The following is a 15,491-nucleotide window of genomic DNA, read 5'->3' on the forward strand; positions in this document are numbered from 1 at the left end:
GACTCTGCAAGAGTCCCTATGTGTGAGTGTGTGTGTGTGTAAAAAGGCCATGAAGTCAGAAGCCCTCCAGAAATTCTGCAAGGGTATGAGTGTGAGTGTGTGTGTGTGTGTGTGTGTGTGTATGAGAAGGACACGGTGTCAGAAGCCCTCAAGAGATTCTGGAAGGTTGTGTGTGAGTGTGAGTGAAAAGGACAAGAAGTCAGAAGGCCTCCGGGGATTCTGCACGGGTGTGAGTGTTTTTGTGTGTGTGACTAAAAAGGACACGAAGTCAGAAGCCCTCTAGAGTTTCTGCAGGGGTATGAGAGTGAGTGTGTGTTTGTGTGTGTGTAAAAAGTAAACGAAGTCAGTTGCCCTCCAGAGATTATGGAATGGTTTTCTGTGTGTGTATGTGTGTTTAAAAAAGACATGATGTCAGAAGACCTCTAGGGATTCTGCCATGGTGTGTGTGTGTTTTTGTAAAAAGGACAGGAAGTCAGAAGCTCTCTAGAGATTCTGCAAGGGTCTGAGTGTGAGTGTGTGTGTAAAAAGGACATGTATTCAGAAGCCCTACAGAGTTTCTGCAAGTGAATGAGTGTGAGTTTGTGTGTGTGTAAAAAGGACACGGAGTCAGAAGACCTCCAGAGATTGTGCAAGGGTGTGTGTGTGTGTGTAAAAAGTAAAGGAAGTCCGAAGCCCTACAGATATTTTTCAAAGTTTGTGTGTGTGTGAGTGTCTAAAAAGGACACAAAATCAGAAGCCCTCCAGAGATTCTGCAAGTGTCTGTGTGTGTAAAAAGGACACAAAGTGAGAATACCTCCAGAGATTCTGCAAGGGTGTGTGCATGTGTGTGTGTGAGTGTGTAAAATGGAAACGAAGTCAGAGTGCCTCCAGAGATTCTGCCAGGGTGTATTTGTGTGTGTAAAAAGGACAGGAACTCAGAACCCTCCAGAGATTCTTCAAATTTGAGTGTTTGTGTGTGTACAAAAAGGACACAAAGTCAGAAGACCTGCAGATATTCTGCAAGAGTGTGAGTGTTTGTGTGTGCGTCTAAAAAGGACACGGAATCAGAAGCCCTCCAGAGATTCTGCAAGTGTATGAGTGCGTGTTTGTGTGTGTGTTTAAAAAGGACATGAAATCAGACGCCCTTCAGAGATTCTGCAAGGGTGCGTGTATGAGTGTGTGTGTGCATGTGTGCGTGTGGAAAAAGGACAGGAAACCAGAAGCCTTTTACAGATTCTGCAAGAGTGTGTGTGTTTGTGCTTGTAAAAAGGACATTAATTCAGAAACACTCCAGAGATTCTGCAACAGTGTGTGTGTATATGTGTATGTGTGTGTGTGTGTGTGTGTGGGTGTGTAAAAAGGACACGAAGACAGAAGACCTGTAGGGATTCTGCCATGGTGTGTGTGTGTTTTTTTAAAAAGGACACGAATTCAGGAGCTCTCTAGAGATTCTGCAAGGGTCTGAGTGTGTGTGTGTGTGTGTGTGTAAAAAGGACACGAAGACAGAAGACCTGTAGGGATTCTGCCATGGTGTGTGTGTGTTTTTTTAAAAAGGACACGAATTCAGGAGCTCTCTAGAGATTCTGCAAGGGTCTGAGTGTGTGTGTGTGTGTGTGTAAAAAGGACATGTAGTCAGAAGACCTACAGAGTTTCGTCATGTGTATGAGTGTGAGTTTGTGTGTGTAAAAAGACACGGAGTCAGAACATCTCCAGAGATTGTGCAAGGGTGTGTGTGTGTGTGAGTTTGTACAAAGGACATGAAGTCAGATGGCCTGTAGTGATTCTGCCATGGTGTGTGTGTATTTTTGCAAAAAGGGCACGAAGTCAGAAGCTCTCTAGAGATTTTGCAAGGGTCTGAGTGTGAGTGTGTGTGTAAAAATGACATGTAGTCAGAAGCCCTACAGAATTTCTTCAAGTGTATGAGTGTGAGTTTGTGTGTGTGTAAAAAGGACACGGAGTCAGAAAACCTCCAGCGATTGTTCAAGGGTGTGTGTGTGTGAGTGTGTAAAAAGGAGAGGAAGTCCGAAGCCCTACAGATATTCCTCAAAGTTTGTGTGTGCGTGAGTGTCTAAAAAGGACACAAAATCAGAAGCCCTCCAGAGATTCTGCAAGTGTCTGTGTGTGTAAAAAGGACACAAAGTGAGAATACCTCCGGAGATTCTGCAAGGGTGTGTGCATGTGTGTGTGTGTGTGTGTGTGTGTGTGTGTGAATGTGTAAAATTGAAATGAAATCAGAAGGCCTCCAGAGATTCTGCCAGGGTGCACATTTGTGTGTGTAAAAAGGACAGGAACTCAGAATCCCTCTAGAGATTCTTCACGTGTGAGTGTGTGTGTGTATAAAAAGGACACAAAGTCAGAAGACCTGCAGATATTCTGCAAGAGTGTGAGTGTTTGTAAAAAGGACAGTGAATCAGAAGCCCTCCAGAGATTTTGCAAGTGTATGAGTGCATGTGTGTGTGTGTGTTTAAAAAGGACATGAAATCAGACGCCTTCCAGAGATTCTGCAATGGCTTTCTGTGTGTGTGTGTGTGTGTCTGTGTGTGTGTGTAAAAAGACATGAAATCAGGTGCCCTGCAGAGATTCTGCAAGGGTGCGTGTATGTATGTGTGTGTGTCTGTGCATGTGTGCGTGTGGAAAAAGGACAGGAAACCAGATGCCTTTTACAGATTCTGCAAGAGTGTGTGTGTGTTTGTGCTTATAAAAAGGACATTAATTCAGAAACCCTCCAGAGATTCTGCAACCGTGTGTGTATATGTGTATGTGTGTGTGTGTGTGTGTGTGTGTAAAAAGGACATGAAATCAGACGCCTTCCAGAGATTCTGCAATGGTTTTCTGTGTGTGTGTGTCTGTGTGTGTGTGTAAAAAGACATGAAATCAGACGCCCTGCAGAGATCCTGCAAGGGTGCGTGTATGTGTGTGTGTGTGCATGTGTGCGTGTGGAAAAAGGACAGGAAACCAGAAGCCTTTTACAGATTCTGCAAGAGTGTGTGTGTTTGTGCTTGTAAAAAGGACATTAATTCAGAAACCCTCCAGAGATTCTGCAACCGTGTGTGTGTATATGTGTGTATGTGTGTGTGTAAAAAGGACATGAAGACAGAAGACCTGTAGGGATTCTGCCATGGTGTGTGTGTGTGTGTGTGTTTTAAAAAGGACACGAAGTCAGGAGCTCGCTAGAGATTCTGCAAGGGTCTGGGTGTGTGTGTGTGTGTGTAAAAAGGACATTTAGTCAGAAGCCCTACAGAGTATCTGCAAGTGAATGAGTGTGAGTTTGTGTGTGTGTGTGTAAAAAGGACACGGAGTCAGAAGATCTCCAGAGATTGTTCAAGGGTGTGTGTGTGTGTGAGTGTGTAAAAAGGACATGAAGTCAGAAGGCCTGTAGTGATTCTGCCATTGTGTGTGTGTGTTTTTGTAAAAAGGACACGAAGTCAGAAGCTCTCTAGAGATTTTGCAAGGGTCTGAGTGTGAGTGTGTGTGTAAAAAGGACATGCAGTCAGAAGACCTACAGAGTTTCTGCAAGTGTATGAGTGTGAGTTTGTGTGTGTGTAAAAAGGACACGGAGTCAGGAGACCTCCAGAGATTGTGCAAGGGTGTGTGTGTGTGTGTGTGTGTGTGTGAAAAGGAAAGGAAGTCCGAAGCCTTACAAATATTCCTCAAAGTTTGTGTGTGCGTGAGTGTTTAAAAAGGACACAAAATCAGAAGCCCTCCAGAGATTCTGCAAGTGTCTGTGGGTGTAAAAAGGACACAAAGTGAGAATACCTCCAGAGATTCTGCAAGGGTGTGTGCATGTGTGCATGTGTGTGAGTGAATGTGTAAAATGGAAACGAAGTCAGAAGACTTCCAGAGATTCTGCCAGGGTGTATTTGTGTGTGTAAAAAGGACAGGAACTCAGAATCCCTCTAGAGATTCTTCACGTGTGTGTGTGTGTATTAAAAGGACACAAAGTCAGAAGACCTGCAGATATTCTGCAAGAGTGTGAGTGTTTGCAAAAAGGACACGGAATCGGAAGCCATCCAGAGATTCTGCAAGTGTATGAGTGCATGTGTGTGTGTGTGTTTAAAAAGGACATGAAATCAGACGCCTTCCAGAGATTCTGCAATGGTTTTCTGTGTGTGTCTGTGTGTGTGTCTGTGTGTGTGTGTAAAAATACATGAAATCAGGTGCCCTGCAGAGATTCTGCAATGGTGCGTGTATGTGTGTGTGTGTGCATGTGTGCGTGTGGAAAAAGGACAGGAAACAAAGAAGCCTTTTACAGATTCTGCAAGAGTTTGTGTGTGTGTGTGTTTGTGCTTGTAAAAAGGACATTAATTCAGAAACCCTGGAGATTCTGCAACCATGTGTGTGTATATGTGTGTGTGTGTGTGTGTGTGTGTGTGTGTGTAAAAAGGACACGAAGACAGAAGACCTCTAGGGATTCTGCCATGTTGCGTGTGTGTTTCTTAAAAAGGACACGAAGTCAGGAGCTCTCCAGAGATTCAGCATGGGTCTGAGTGTGTGTGTGTGTGTGTGTGTAAAAAGGACATGTAGTCAGAAGCCCTACAGAGTTTCTGCAAGTGAATGAGTGTGAGTTTGTGTGTGTGTGTGTAAAAAGGACACGAAGTCAGACGACCTCCAGAGATTGTGCAAGGCTGTGTGTGTGTGGGTGTGAGTGTGTGAAAAGGAAAGGAAATCAGAAGCCCTACAGATATTCTTCAAAGTTTGTGTGTGTGTGAGTGTCTAAAAAGGACACAAAATCAGAAGCCCTCCAGAGATTCTGCAAGTGTCTGTGTGTGTAAAATGGATACAAAGTGAGAATACCTCCAGAGATTCTGCAAGGGTGTGTGCATGTCTGTGTGTGAGTGTGTAAAATGGAAACGAAGTCAGAAGGCCTCCAGAGATTCTGCCAGAGTGTATTTGTGTGTGTAAAAACGACAGGAACTCAGAATCCCTCCAGAGATTCTTCAAGTTTGAGTGTGTGTGTGTGTGTGTGTGTACAAAAAGGACACAAAGTCAGAAGACCTGCAGATATTCTGCAAGAGTGTGAGTGTTTGTGTGTGCGTCTAAAAAGGACACGGAATCAGAAGCCCTCCAGAGATTCTGCAAGTGTATGAGTGCGTGTGTGTGTGTGTTTAAAAAGGACATGAAATCAGACGCCCTGCAGAGATTCTGCAAGGGTGCGTGTATGAGTGTGTGTGTGCATGTGTGCGTGTGGAAAAAGGACAGGAAACCAGAAGCCTTTTACAGATTCTGCAAGAGTGTGTGTGTTTGTGCTTGTAAAAAGGACATTAATTCAGAAACACTCCAGAAATTCTGCAACCGTGTCTGTGTATATGTGTATGTGTGTGTATGTGTGTGTATAAAAAGGACACGTAGAAAGAAGACCTGTAGGGATTCTGCCATGGTGTGTGTGTGTTTTTTTAAAAAGGACACGAAGTCAGGAGCTTTCTAGAGATTCTGCAAGGGTCTGGGTGTGTGTGTGTGTGTGTGTGTGTGTGTAAAAAGGACATTTAGTCAGAAGCCCTACGGAGTTTCTGCAAGTGAATGAGTGTGAGTTTGTGTGTGTGTGTGTGTGTGTGTAAAAAGGACACGGAGTCAGAACATCTCCAGAGATTGTGCAAGGGTGTGTGTATGTGTGAGTTTGTAAAAGGGACATGAAGTCAGAAGGCCTGTAGTGATTCTGCCATGGTGTGTGTGTATTTTTGCAAAAAGGGCACGAAGTCAGAAGCTCTCTAGAGATTTTGCAAGGGTCTGAGTGTGAGTGTGTGTGTAAAAATGACATGTAGTCAGAAGCCCTACAGAATTTCTTCAAGTGTATGAGTGTGAGTTTGTGTGTGTGTAAAAAGGACACGGAGTCAGAAAACCTCCAGAGATTGTTCAAGGGTGTGTGTGTGTGTGAGTGTGTAAAAAGGAGAGGAAGTTCGAAGCCCTACAGATATTCCTCAAAGTTTGTGTGTGCGTGAGTGTCTAAAAAGGACACAAAATCAGAAACCCTCCAGAGATTCTGCAAGTGTCTGTGTGTGTAAAAAGGACACAAAGTGAGAATACCTCCAGAGATTCTGCAAGGGTGTGTGCATGTATGCATGTGTGTGTGTGTGTGTGTGTGAATGTGTAAATTTGAAACGAATCAGAAGGCCTCCAGAGATTCTGCCAGGGTGTATTTGTGTGTGTAAAAAGGACAGGAACTCAGAATCTCTCTAGAGATTCTTCACGTGTCTGTGTATAAAAAGGACACAAAGTCAGAAGACCTGCAGATATTCTGCAAGAGTGTGAGTGTTTGCAAAAAGGACACGGAATCTGAAGCCCTCCAGAGATTCTGCAAGTGTATGAGTGCATGTGTGTGTGTGTGTGTGTAAAAAGGACACGAAGTCAGACGACCTCCAGAGATTGTGCAAGTGTGTGTGTGTGTGTGTGAGTGTGTGAAAAGGAAAGTAAATCAGAAGCCCTACAGATATTCTTCAAAGTTTGTGTGTGTGTGAGTATCTAAAAATTACACAAAATCAGAAGCCCTCCAGAGATTCTGCAAGTGTCTGTGTGTGTAAAAAGGATACAAAGTGAGAATACCTCCAGAGATTCTGCAAGGGTGTGTGCGTGTGTGCATGTGTGTGTGTGAGTGTGTAAAATGGAAACGAAGTCAGAAGGCCTCCAGAGATTCTGCCAGGGTGTATTTGTGTGTGTAAAAACGACAGGAACTCAGAATCCCTCCAGAGATTCTTCAAGATTGAGTGTGAGTGTTTGTGTGTGTGTGTAAAAAGGACACGGAATCAGAAGCCCTCCAGAGATTCTGTAAGTGTATGAGTGTGTGTGTGTGTGTTTAAAAAGGACATGAATCAGACGCCCTTCAGAGATTCTGCAAGGGTGCGTGTATGTGTGTGTGTGTGTGTGTGTTTGCTTGTAAAAAGACATTAATTCAGAAACCATCCAGAGATTCTGCAACGGTGTTTCTGTATGTGTGTGTGTGTGTGTGTGTGTGTGTGTGCGTGTGTGTGTAAAAAGGATACGAAGTCAGAAGCTCTCTAGAGATTCTACCATGGTGTTTGTGTGTGTTTGTATAAAAAGTACATGAATTTTGAAGCCCACTAGGGACTCTGCAAGAGTCCCTATGTGTGAGTGTGTGTGTGTGTAAAAAGGCCATGAAGTCAGAAGCCCTCCAGAAATTCTGCAAGGGTATGAGTGTGAGTGTGTATGTGTGTGTATGAAAAGGACACGGTGTCAGAAGCCCTCAAGAGATTCTGGAAGGTTGTGTGTGAGTGTGAGTGAAAAGGACAAGAAGTCAGAAGGCCTCCGGGGATTCTGCACGGGTGTGAGTGTTTTTGTGTGTGTGACTAAAAAGGACACGAAGTCAGAAGCCCTCTAGAGTTTCTGCAGGGGTATGAGAGTGAGTGTGTGTTTGTGTGTGTGTAAAAAGTAAACGAAGTCAGTTGCCCTCCAGAGATACTGCAATGGTTTTCTGTGTGTGTGTGTAAAAAGGACACGACATAAGAAGCCTTTCAGAGATTGTACAAGGGCATGAGTGTGGGTTTGCGTCTGTGAGTGTGTAAAACGGACAAAGTCAGAAGCCCTCCAGAGATTCTGGAATGGTTTTCTGTGTATGTATGTGTGTTTAAAAAAGACATGATGTCAGAAGACCTCTAGGGATTCTGCCATGGTGTGTGTGTGTTTTTTTAAAAAGGACACGAAGTCAGGAGCTTTCTAGAGATTCTGCAAGGGTCTGAGTGTGTGTGTGTGTGTGTGTGTAAAAAGGACATTTAGTCAGAAGCCCTACAGAGTTTCTGCAAGTGAATGAGTGTGAGTTTGTGTGTGTGTGTGTAAAAAGGACACGGAGTCAGAACATCTCCAGAGATTGTGCAAGGGTGTGTGTGTGTGTGTGTGTGAGTGTGTGAAAAGGAAAGTAAATCAGAAGCCCTACAGATATTCTTCAAAGTTTGTGTGTGTGTGAGTATCTAAAAATTACACAAAATCAGAAGCCCTCCAGAGATTCTGCAAGTGTCTGTGTGTGTAAAAAGGATACAAAGTGAGAATACCTCCAGAGATTCTGCAAGGGTGTGTGCGTGTGTGCATGTGTGTGTGTGAGTGTGTAAAATGGAAACGAAGTCAGAAGGCCTCCAGAGATTCTGCCAGGGTGTATTTGTGTGTGTAAAAACGACAGGAACTCAGAATCCCTCCAGAGATTCTTCAAGATTGAGTGTGAGTGTTTGTGTGTGTGTGTAAAAAGGACACGGAATCAGAAGCCCTCCAGAGATTCTGTAAGTGTATGAGTGTGTGTGTGTGTGTTTAAAAAGGACATGAATCAGACGCCCTTCAGAGATTCTGCAAGGGTGCGTGTATGTGTGTGTGTGTGTGTGTGTGTTTGCTTGTAAAAAGCCATTAATTCAGAAACCATCCAGAGATTCTGCAACGGTGTTTCTGTATGTGTGTGTGTGTGTGTGTGTGTGTGTGTGTGTGTAAAAAGGACACGAAGTCAGAAGCTCTCTAGAGATTCTACCATGGTGTTTGTGTGTGTTTGTATAAAAAGTACATGAATTTCGAAGCCCACTAGGGACTCTGCAAGAGTCCCTATGTGTGAGTGTGTGTGTGTGTAAAAAGGCCATGAAGTCAGAAGCCCTCCAGAAATTCTGCAAGGGTATGAGTGTGAGTGTGTGTGTGTGTGTATGAAAAGGACACGGTGTCAGAAGCCCTCAAGAGATTCTGGAAGGTTGTGTGTGAGTGTGAGTGAAAAGGACAAGAAGTCAGAAGGCCTCCGGGGATTCTGCACGGGTGTGAGTGTTTTTGTGTGTGTGACTAAAAAGGACACGAAGTCAGAAGCCCTCTAGAGTTTCTGCAGGGGTATGAGAGTGAGTGTGTGTTTGTGTGTGTGTAAAAAGTAAACGAAGTCAGTTGCCCTCCAGAGATACTGCAATGGTTTTCTGTGTGTGTGTGTAAAAAGGACACGACATAAGAAGCCTTTCAGAGATTGTACAAGGGCATGAGTGTGGGTTTGCGTCTGTGAGTGTGTAAAACGGACAAAGTCAGAAGCCCTCCAGAGATTCTGGAATGGTTTTCTGTGTATGTATGTGTGTTTAAAAAAGACATGATGTCAGAAGACCTCTAGGGATTCTGCCATGGTGTGTGTGTGTTTTTTTAAAAAGGACACGAAGTCAGGAGCTTTCTAGAGATTCTGCAAGGGTCTGAGTGTGTGTGTGTGTGTGTGTGTAAAAAGGACATTTAGTCAGAAGCCCTACAGAGTTTCTGCAAGTGAATGAGTGTGAGTTTGTGTGTGTGTGTGTAAAAAGGACACGGAGTCAGAACATCTCCAGAGATTGTGCAAGGGTGTGTGTGTGTGTGTGAGTTTGTAAAAAGGACATGAAGTCAGAAGGCCTGTAGTGATTCTGCCATGGTGTGTGTGTATTTTTGCAAAAAGGGCACGAAGTCAGAAGCTCTCTAGAGATTTTGCAAGGGTCTGAGTGTGAGTGTGTGTGTAAAAATGACATGTAGTCAGAAGCCCTACAGAATTTCTTCAAGTGTATGAGTGTGAGTTTGTGTGTGTGTAAAAAGGACACGGAGTCAGAAAACCTCCAGAGATTGTTCAAGGGTGTGTGTGTGTGTGTGTGAGTGTGTAAAAAGGAGAGGAAGTCCGAAGCCATACAGATATTCCTCAAAGTTTGTGTGTGCGTGAGTGTCTAAAAAGGACACAAAATCAGAAACCCTCCAGAGATTCTGCAAGTGTCTGTGTGTGTAAAAAGGACACAAAGTGAGAATACCTCCAGAGATTCTGCAAGGGTGTGTGCATGTATGCATGTGTGTGTGTGTGTGTGTGTGTGTGTGAATCTGTAAATTTGAAACGAAGTCAGAAGGCCTCCAGAGATTCTGCCAGGGTGTATTTGTGTGTGTAAAAAGGACAGGAACTCAGAATCCCTCTAGAGATTCTTCACGTGTGAGTGTGTCTGTGTATAAAAAGGACAAAAAGTCAGAAGACCTGCAGATATTCTGCAAGAGTGTGAGTGTTTGCAAAAAGGACACGGAATCTGAAGCCCTCCAGAGATTCTGCAAGTGTATGAGTGCATGTGTGTGTGTGTGTGTAAAAAGGACACGAAGTCAGACGACCTCCAGAGATTGTGCAAGGGTGTGTGTGTGTGTGTGTGAGTGTGTGAAAAGGAAAGTAAATCAGAAGCCCTACAGATATTCTTCAAAGTTTGTGTGTGTGTGAGTATCTAAAAATTACACAAAATCAGAAGCCCTCCAGAGATTCTGCAAGTGTCTGTGTGTGTAAAAAGGATACAAAGTGAGAATACCTCCAGAGATTCTGCAAGGGTGTGTGCGTGTGTGCATGTGTGTGTGTGAGTGTGTAAAATGGAAACGAAGTCAGAAGGCCTCCAGAGATTCTGCCAGGGTGTATTTGTGTGTGTAAAAACGACAAGAACTCAGAATCCCTCCAGAGATTCTTCAAGATTGTGTGTGTGTGTGTGTGTATAAAAAGGACACAAAATCAGAAGCCCTCCAGAGATTCTGCAAGTGTCTGTGTGTGTAAAACGGACACAAAGTGAGAATACCTCCAGAGATTCTGCAAGGGTATTTGCATGTGTGCATGTGTGTTTGTGTGTGAGTGTGTAAAATGGAAACGAATCAGAAGGCCTCCAGAGATTCTGCCAGGGTGTATTTGTGTGTGTAAAAAGGACAGGAACTCAGAATCCCTCCAGAGATTATTCAAGTGTGAGTGTGTGTCTGTGTGTATAAAAAGGACACAAAGTCAGAAGACCTGCAGATATTCTGCAAGAGTGTGAGTGTTTGTGTGTGTTTGTAAAAAGGACACGGAATCAGAAGCCCTCCAGAGATTCTGTAAGTGTATGAGTGTGTGTGTGTGTGTTTAAAAAGGACATGAGTCAGACGCCCTTCAGAGATTCTGCAAGGGTGCGTGTATGTGTGTGTGTGTGTGTGTGTGTGTGTGTGTTTGCTTGTAAAAAGACATTAATTCAGAAACCATCCAGAGATTCTGAAACGGTGTTTCTGTATGTGTGTGTGTGTGTGTGTGTGTGTGTTTAAAGGACACGAAGTCAGAAGCTCTCTAGAGATTCTACCATGGTGTGTGTGTGTGTTTGTATAAAAAGTACATGAATTTCGAAGCCCACTAGGGACTCTGCAAGAGTCCCTATGTGTGAGTGTGTGTGTGTGTAAAAAGGCCATGAAGTCAGAAGCCCTCCAGAAATTCTGCAAGGGTATGAGTGTGAGTGTGTGTGTGTGTGTGTGTATGAGAAGGACACGGTGTCAGAAGCCCTCAAGAGATTCTGGAAGGTTGTGTGTGAGTGTGAGTGCAAAGGACAAGAAATCAGAAGGCCTCCGGGGATTCTGCACGGGTGTGAGTGTTTTTGTGTGTGTGACTAAAAAGGACACGAAGTCAGAAGCCCTCTAGAGTTTCTGCAGGGGTATGAGAGTGAGTGTGTGTTTGTGTGTGTGTAAAAAGTAAACGAAGTCAGTTGCCCTCCAGAGATACTGCAATGATTTTCTGTGTGTGTGTGTAAAAAGGACACGACATAAGAAGCCTTTCACAGATTGTACAAGGGCATGAGTGTGGGTTTGCGTGTGTGAGTGTGTAAAACGGACAAAGTCAGAAGCCCTCCAGAGATTCTGGAATGGTTTTCTGTGTGTGTATGTGTGTTTAAAAAAGACATAATGTCAGAAGACCTCTAGGGATTCTGCCATGGTGTGTGTGTGTTTTTGTAAAAAGGACACGAAGTCAGAAGCTCTCTAGAGATTCTGCAAGGGTCTGAGTGTGAGTGTGTGTGTAAAAAGGACATGTATTCAGAAGCCCTACAGAGTTTCTGCAAGTGAATGAGTGTGAGTTTGTGTGTGTGTAAAAAGGACACGGAGTCAGAAGACCTCCAGAGATTGTGCAAGGGTGTGTGTGTGTGTGTGTAAAAAGTAAAGGAAGTCCGAAGCCCTACAGATATTTTTCAAAGTTTGTGTGTGTGTGAGTGTCTAAAAAGGACACAAAATCAGAAGCCCTCCAGAGATTCTGCAAGTGTCTGTGTGTGTAAAAAGGAAACAAAGTGAGAATACCTCCAGAGATTCTGCAAGGGTGTGTGCATGTGTGTGTGTGAGTGTGTAAAATGGAAACGAAGTCAGAAGGCCTCCAGAGATTCTGCCAGGGTGTATTTGTGTGTGTAAAAAGGACAGGAACTCAGAATCCCTCCAGAGATTCTTCAAATTTGAGTGTTTGTGTGTGTACAAAAAGGACACAAAGTCAGAAGACCTGCAGATATTCTGCAAGAGTGTGAGTGTTTGTGTGTGCGTCTAAAAAGGACACGGAATCAGAAGCCCTCCAGAGATTCTGCAAGTGTATGAGTGCGTGTGTGTGTGTGTTTAAAAAGGACATGAAATCAGACGCCCTGCAGAGATTCTGCAAGGTTGCGTGTATGAGTGTGTGTGTGCATGTGTGCGTGTGGAAAAAGGACAGGAAACCAGAAGCCTTTTACAGATTCTGCAAGAGTGTGTGTGTTTGTGCTTCTAAAAAGGACATTAATTCAGAAACACTCCAGAGATTCTGCAACCGTGTCTGTGTATATGTGTATGTGTGTGTATGTGTGTGTGTAAAAAGGACACGTAGAAAGAAGACCTGTAGGGATTCTGCCATGGTGTGTGTGTGTTTTTTTAAAAAGGACACGAAGTCAGGAGCTTTCTAGAGATTCTGCAAGGGTCTGGGTGTGTGTGTGTGTGTGTAAAAAGGACATTTAGTCAGAAGCCCTACAGAGTTTCTGCAAGTGAATGAGTGTGAGTTTGTGTGTGTGTGTGTAAAAAGGACACGGAGTCAGAACATCTCCAGAGATTGTGCAAGGGTGTGTGTGTGTGTGAGTTTGTAAAAAGGACATGAAGTCAGAAGGCCTGTAGTGATTCTGCCATGGTGTGTGTGTATTTTTGCAAAAAGGGCACGAAGTCAGAAGCTCTCTAGAGATTTTGCAAGGGTCTGAGTGTGAGTGTGTGTGTAAAAATGACATGTAGTCAGAAGCCCTACAGAATTTCTTCAAGTGTATGAGTGTGAGTTTGTGTGTGTGTAAAAAGGACACGGAGTCAGAAAACCTCCAGAGATTGTTCAAGGGGGTGTGTGTGTGTGTGTGAGTGTGTAAAAAGGAGAGGAAGTCCGAAGCCATACAGATATTCCTCAAAGTTTGTGTGTGCGTGAGTGTCTAAAAAGGACACAAAATCAGAAACCCTCCAGAGATTCTGCAAGTGTCTGTGTGTGTAAAAAGGACACAAAGTGAGAATACCTCCAGAGATTCTGCAAGGGTGTGTGCATGTATGCATGTGTGTGTGTGTGTGTGTGTGTGTGAATCTGTAAATTTGAAACGAAGTCAGAAGGCCTCCAGAGATTCTGCCAGGGTGTATTTGTGTGTGTAAAAAGGACAGGAACTCAGAATCCCTCTAGAGATTCTTCACGTGTGAGTGTGTCTGTGTATAAAAAGGACAAAAAGTCAGAAGACCTGCAGATATTCTGCAAGAGTGTGAGTGTTTGCAAAAAGGACACGGAATCTGAAGCCCTCCAGAGATTCTGCAAGTGTATGAGTGCATGTGTGTGTGTGTGTGTGTAAAAAGGACACGAAGTCAGACGACCTCCAGAGATTGTGCAAGGGTGTGTGTGTGTGTGTGAGTGTGTGAAAAGGAAAGTAAATCAGAAGCCCTACAGATATTCTTCAAAGTTTGTGTGTGTGTGAGTATCTAAAAATTACACAAAATCAGAAGCCCTCCAGAGATTCTGCAAGTGTCTGTGTGTGTAAAAAGGATACAAAGTGAGAATACCTCCAGAGATTCTGCAAGGGTGTGTGCGTGTGTGCATGTGTGTGTGTGAGTGTGTAAAATGGAAACGAAGTCAGAAGGCCTCCAGAGATTCTGCCAGGGTGTATTTGTGTGTGTAAAAACGACAGGAACTCAGAATCCCTCCAGAGATTCTTCAAGATTGTGTGTGTGTGTGTGTGTGTATAAAAAGGACACAAAATCAGAAGCCCTCCAGAGATTCTGCAAGTGTCTGTGTGTGTAAAACGGACACAAAGTGAGAATACCTCCAGAGATTCTGCAAGGGTATTTGCATGTGTGCATGTGTGTTTGTGTGTGAGTGTGTAAAATGGAAACGAATCAGAAGGCCTCCAGAGATTCTCCCAGGGTGTATTTGTGTGTGTAAAAAGGACAGGAACTCAGAATCCCTCCAGAGATTCTTCAAGTGTGAGTGTGTGTCTGTGTGTATAAAAAGGACACAAAGTCAGAAGACCTGCAGATATTCTGCAAGAGTGTGAGTGTTTGTGTGTGTTTGTAAAAAGGACACGGAATCAGAAGCCCTCCAGAGATTCTGTAAGTGTATGAGTGTGTGTGTGTGTGTTTAAAAAGGACATGAGTCAGACACCCTTCAGAGATTCTGCAAGGGTGCGTGTATGTGTGTGTGTGTGTGTGTGTGTGTGTTTGCTTGTAAAAAGACATTAATTCAGAAACCATCCAGAGATTCTGAAACGGTGTTTCTGTATGTGTGTGTGTGTGTGTGTGTGTGTGTGTAAAGGACACGAAGTCAGAAGCTCTCTAGAGATTCTACCATGGTGTGTGTGTGTGTTTGTATAAAAAGTACATGAATTTCGAAGCCCACTAGGGACTCTGCAAGAGTCCCTATGTGTGAGTGTGTGTGTGTGTAAAAAGGCCATGAAGTCAGAAGCCCTCCAGAAATTCTGCAAGGGTATGAGTGTGAGTGTGTGTGTGTGTGTGTGTGTGTATGAGAAGGACACGGTGTCAGAAGCCCTCAAGAGATTCTGGAAGGTTGTGTGTGAGTGTGAGTGCAAAGGACAAGAAATCAGAAGGCCTCCGGGGATTCTGCACGGGTGTGAGTGTTTTTGTGTGTGTGACTAAAAAGGACACGAAGTCAGAAGCCCTCTAGAGTTTCTGCAGGGGTATGAGAGTGAGTGTGTGTTTGTGTGTGTGTAAAAAGTAAACGAAGTCAGTTGCCCTCCAGAGATACTGCAATGATTTTCTGTGTGTGTGTGTAAAAAGGACACGACATAAGAAGCCTTTCACAGATTGTACAAGGGCATGAGTGTGGGTTTGCGTGTGTGAGTGTGTAAAACGGACAAAGTCAGAAGCCCTCCAGAGATTCTGGAATGGTTTTCTGTGTGTGTATGTGTGTTTAAAAAAGACATAATGTCAGAAGACCTCTAGGGATTCTGCCATGGTGTGTGTGTGTTTTTGTAAAAAGGACACGAAGTCAGAAGCTCTCTAGAGATTCTGCAAGGGTCTGAGTGTGAGTGTGTGTGTAAAAAGGACATGTATTCAGAAGCCCTACAGAGTTTCTGCAAGTGAATGAGTGTGAGTTTGTGTGTGTGTAAAAAGGACACGGAGTCAGAAGACCTCCAGAGATTGTGCAAGGGTGTGTGTGTGTGTGTGTAAAAAGTAAAGGAAGTCCGAAGCCCTACAGATATTTTTCAAAGTTTGTGTGTGTGTGAGTGTCTAAAAAGGACACAAAATCAGAAGCCCTCCAGAGATTCTGCAAGTGTCTGTGTGTGTAAAAAGGAAACAAAGTGAGAATACCTCCAGAG

The sequence above is a fragment of the Tenrec ecaudatus genome, chromosome 14 (assembly GCF_050624435.1).
Source record: "Tenrec ecaudatus isolate mTenEca1 chromosome 14, mTenEca1.hap1, whole genome shotgun sequence".
NCBI classification, from domain to species: Eukaryota; Metazoa; Chordata; class Mammalia; order Afrosoricida; family Tenrecidae; genus Tenrec; species Tenrec ecaudatus.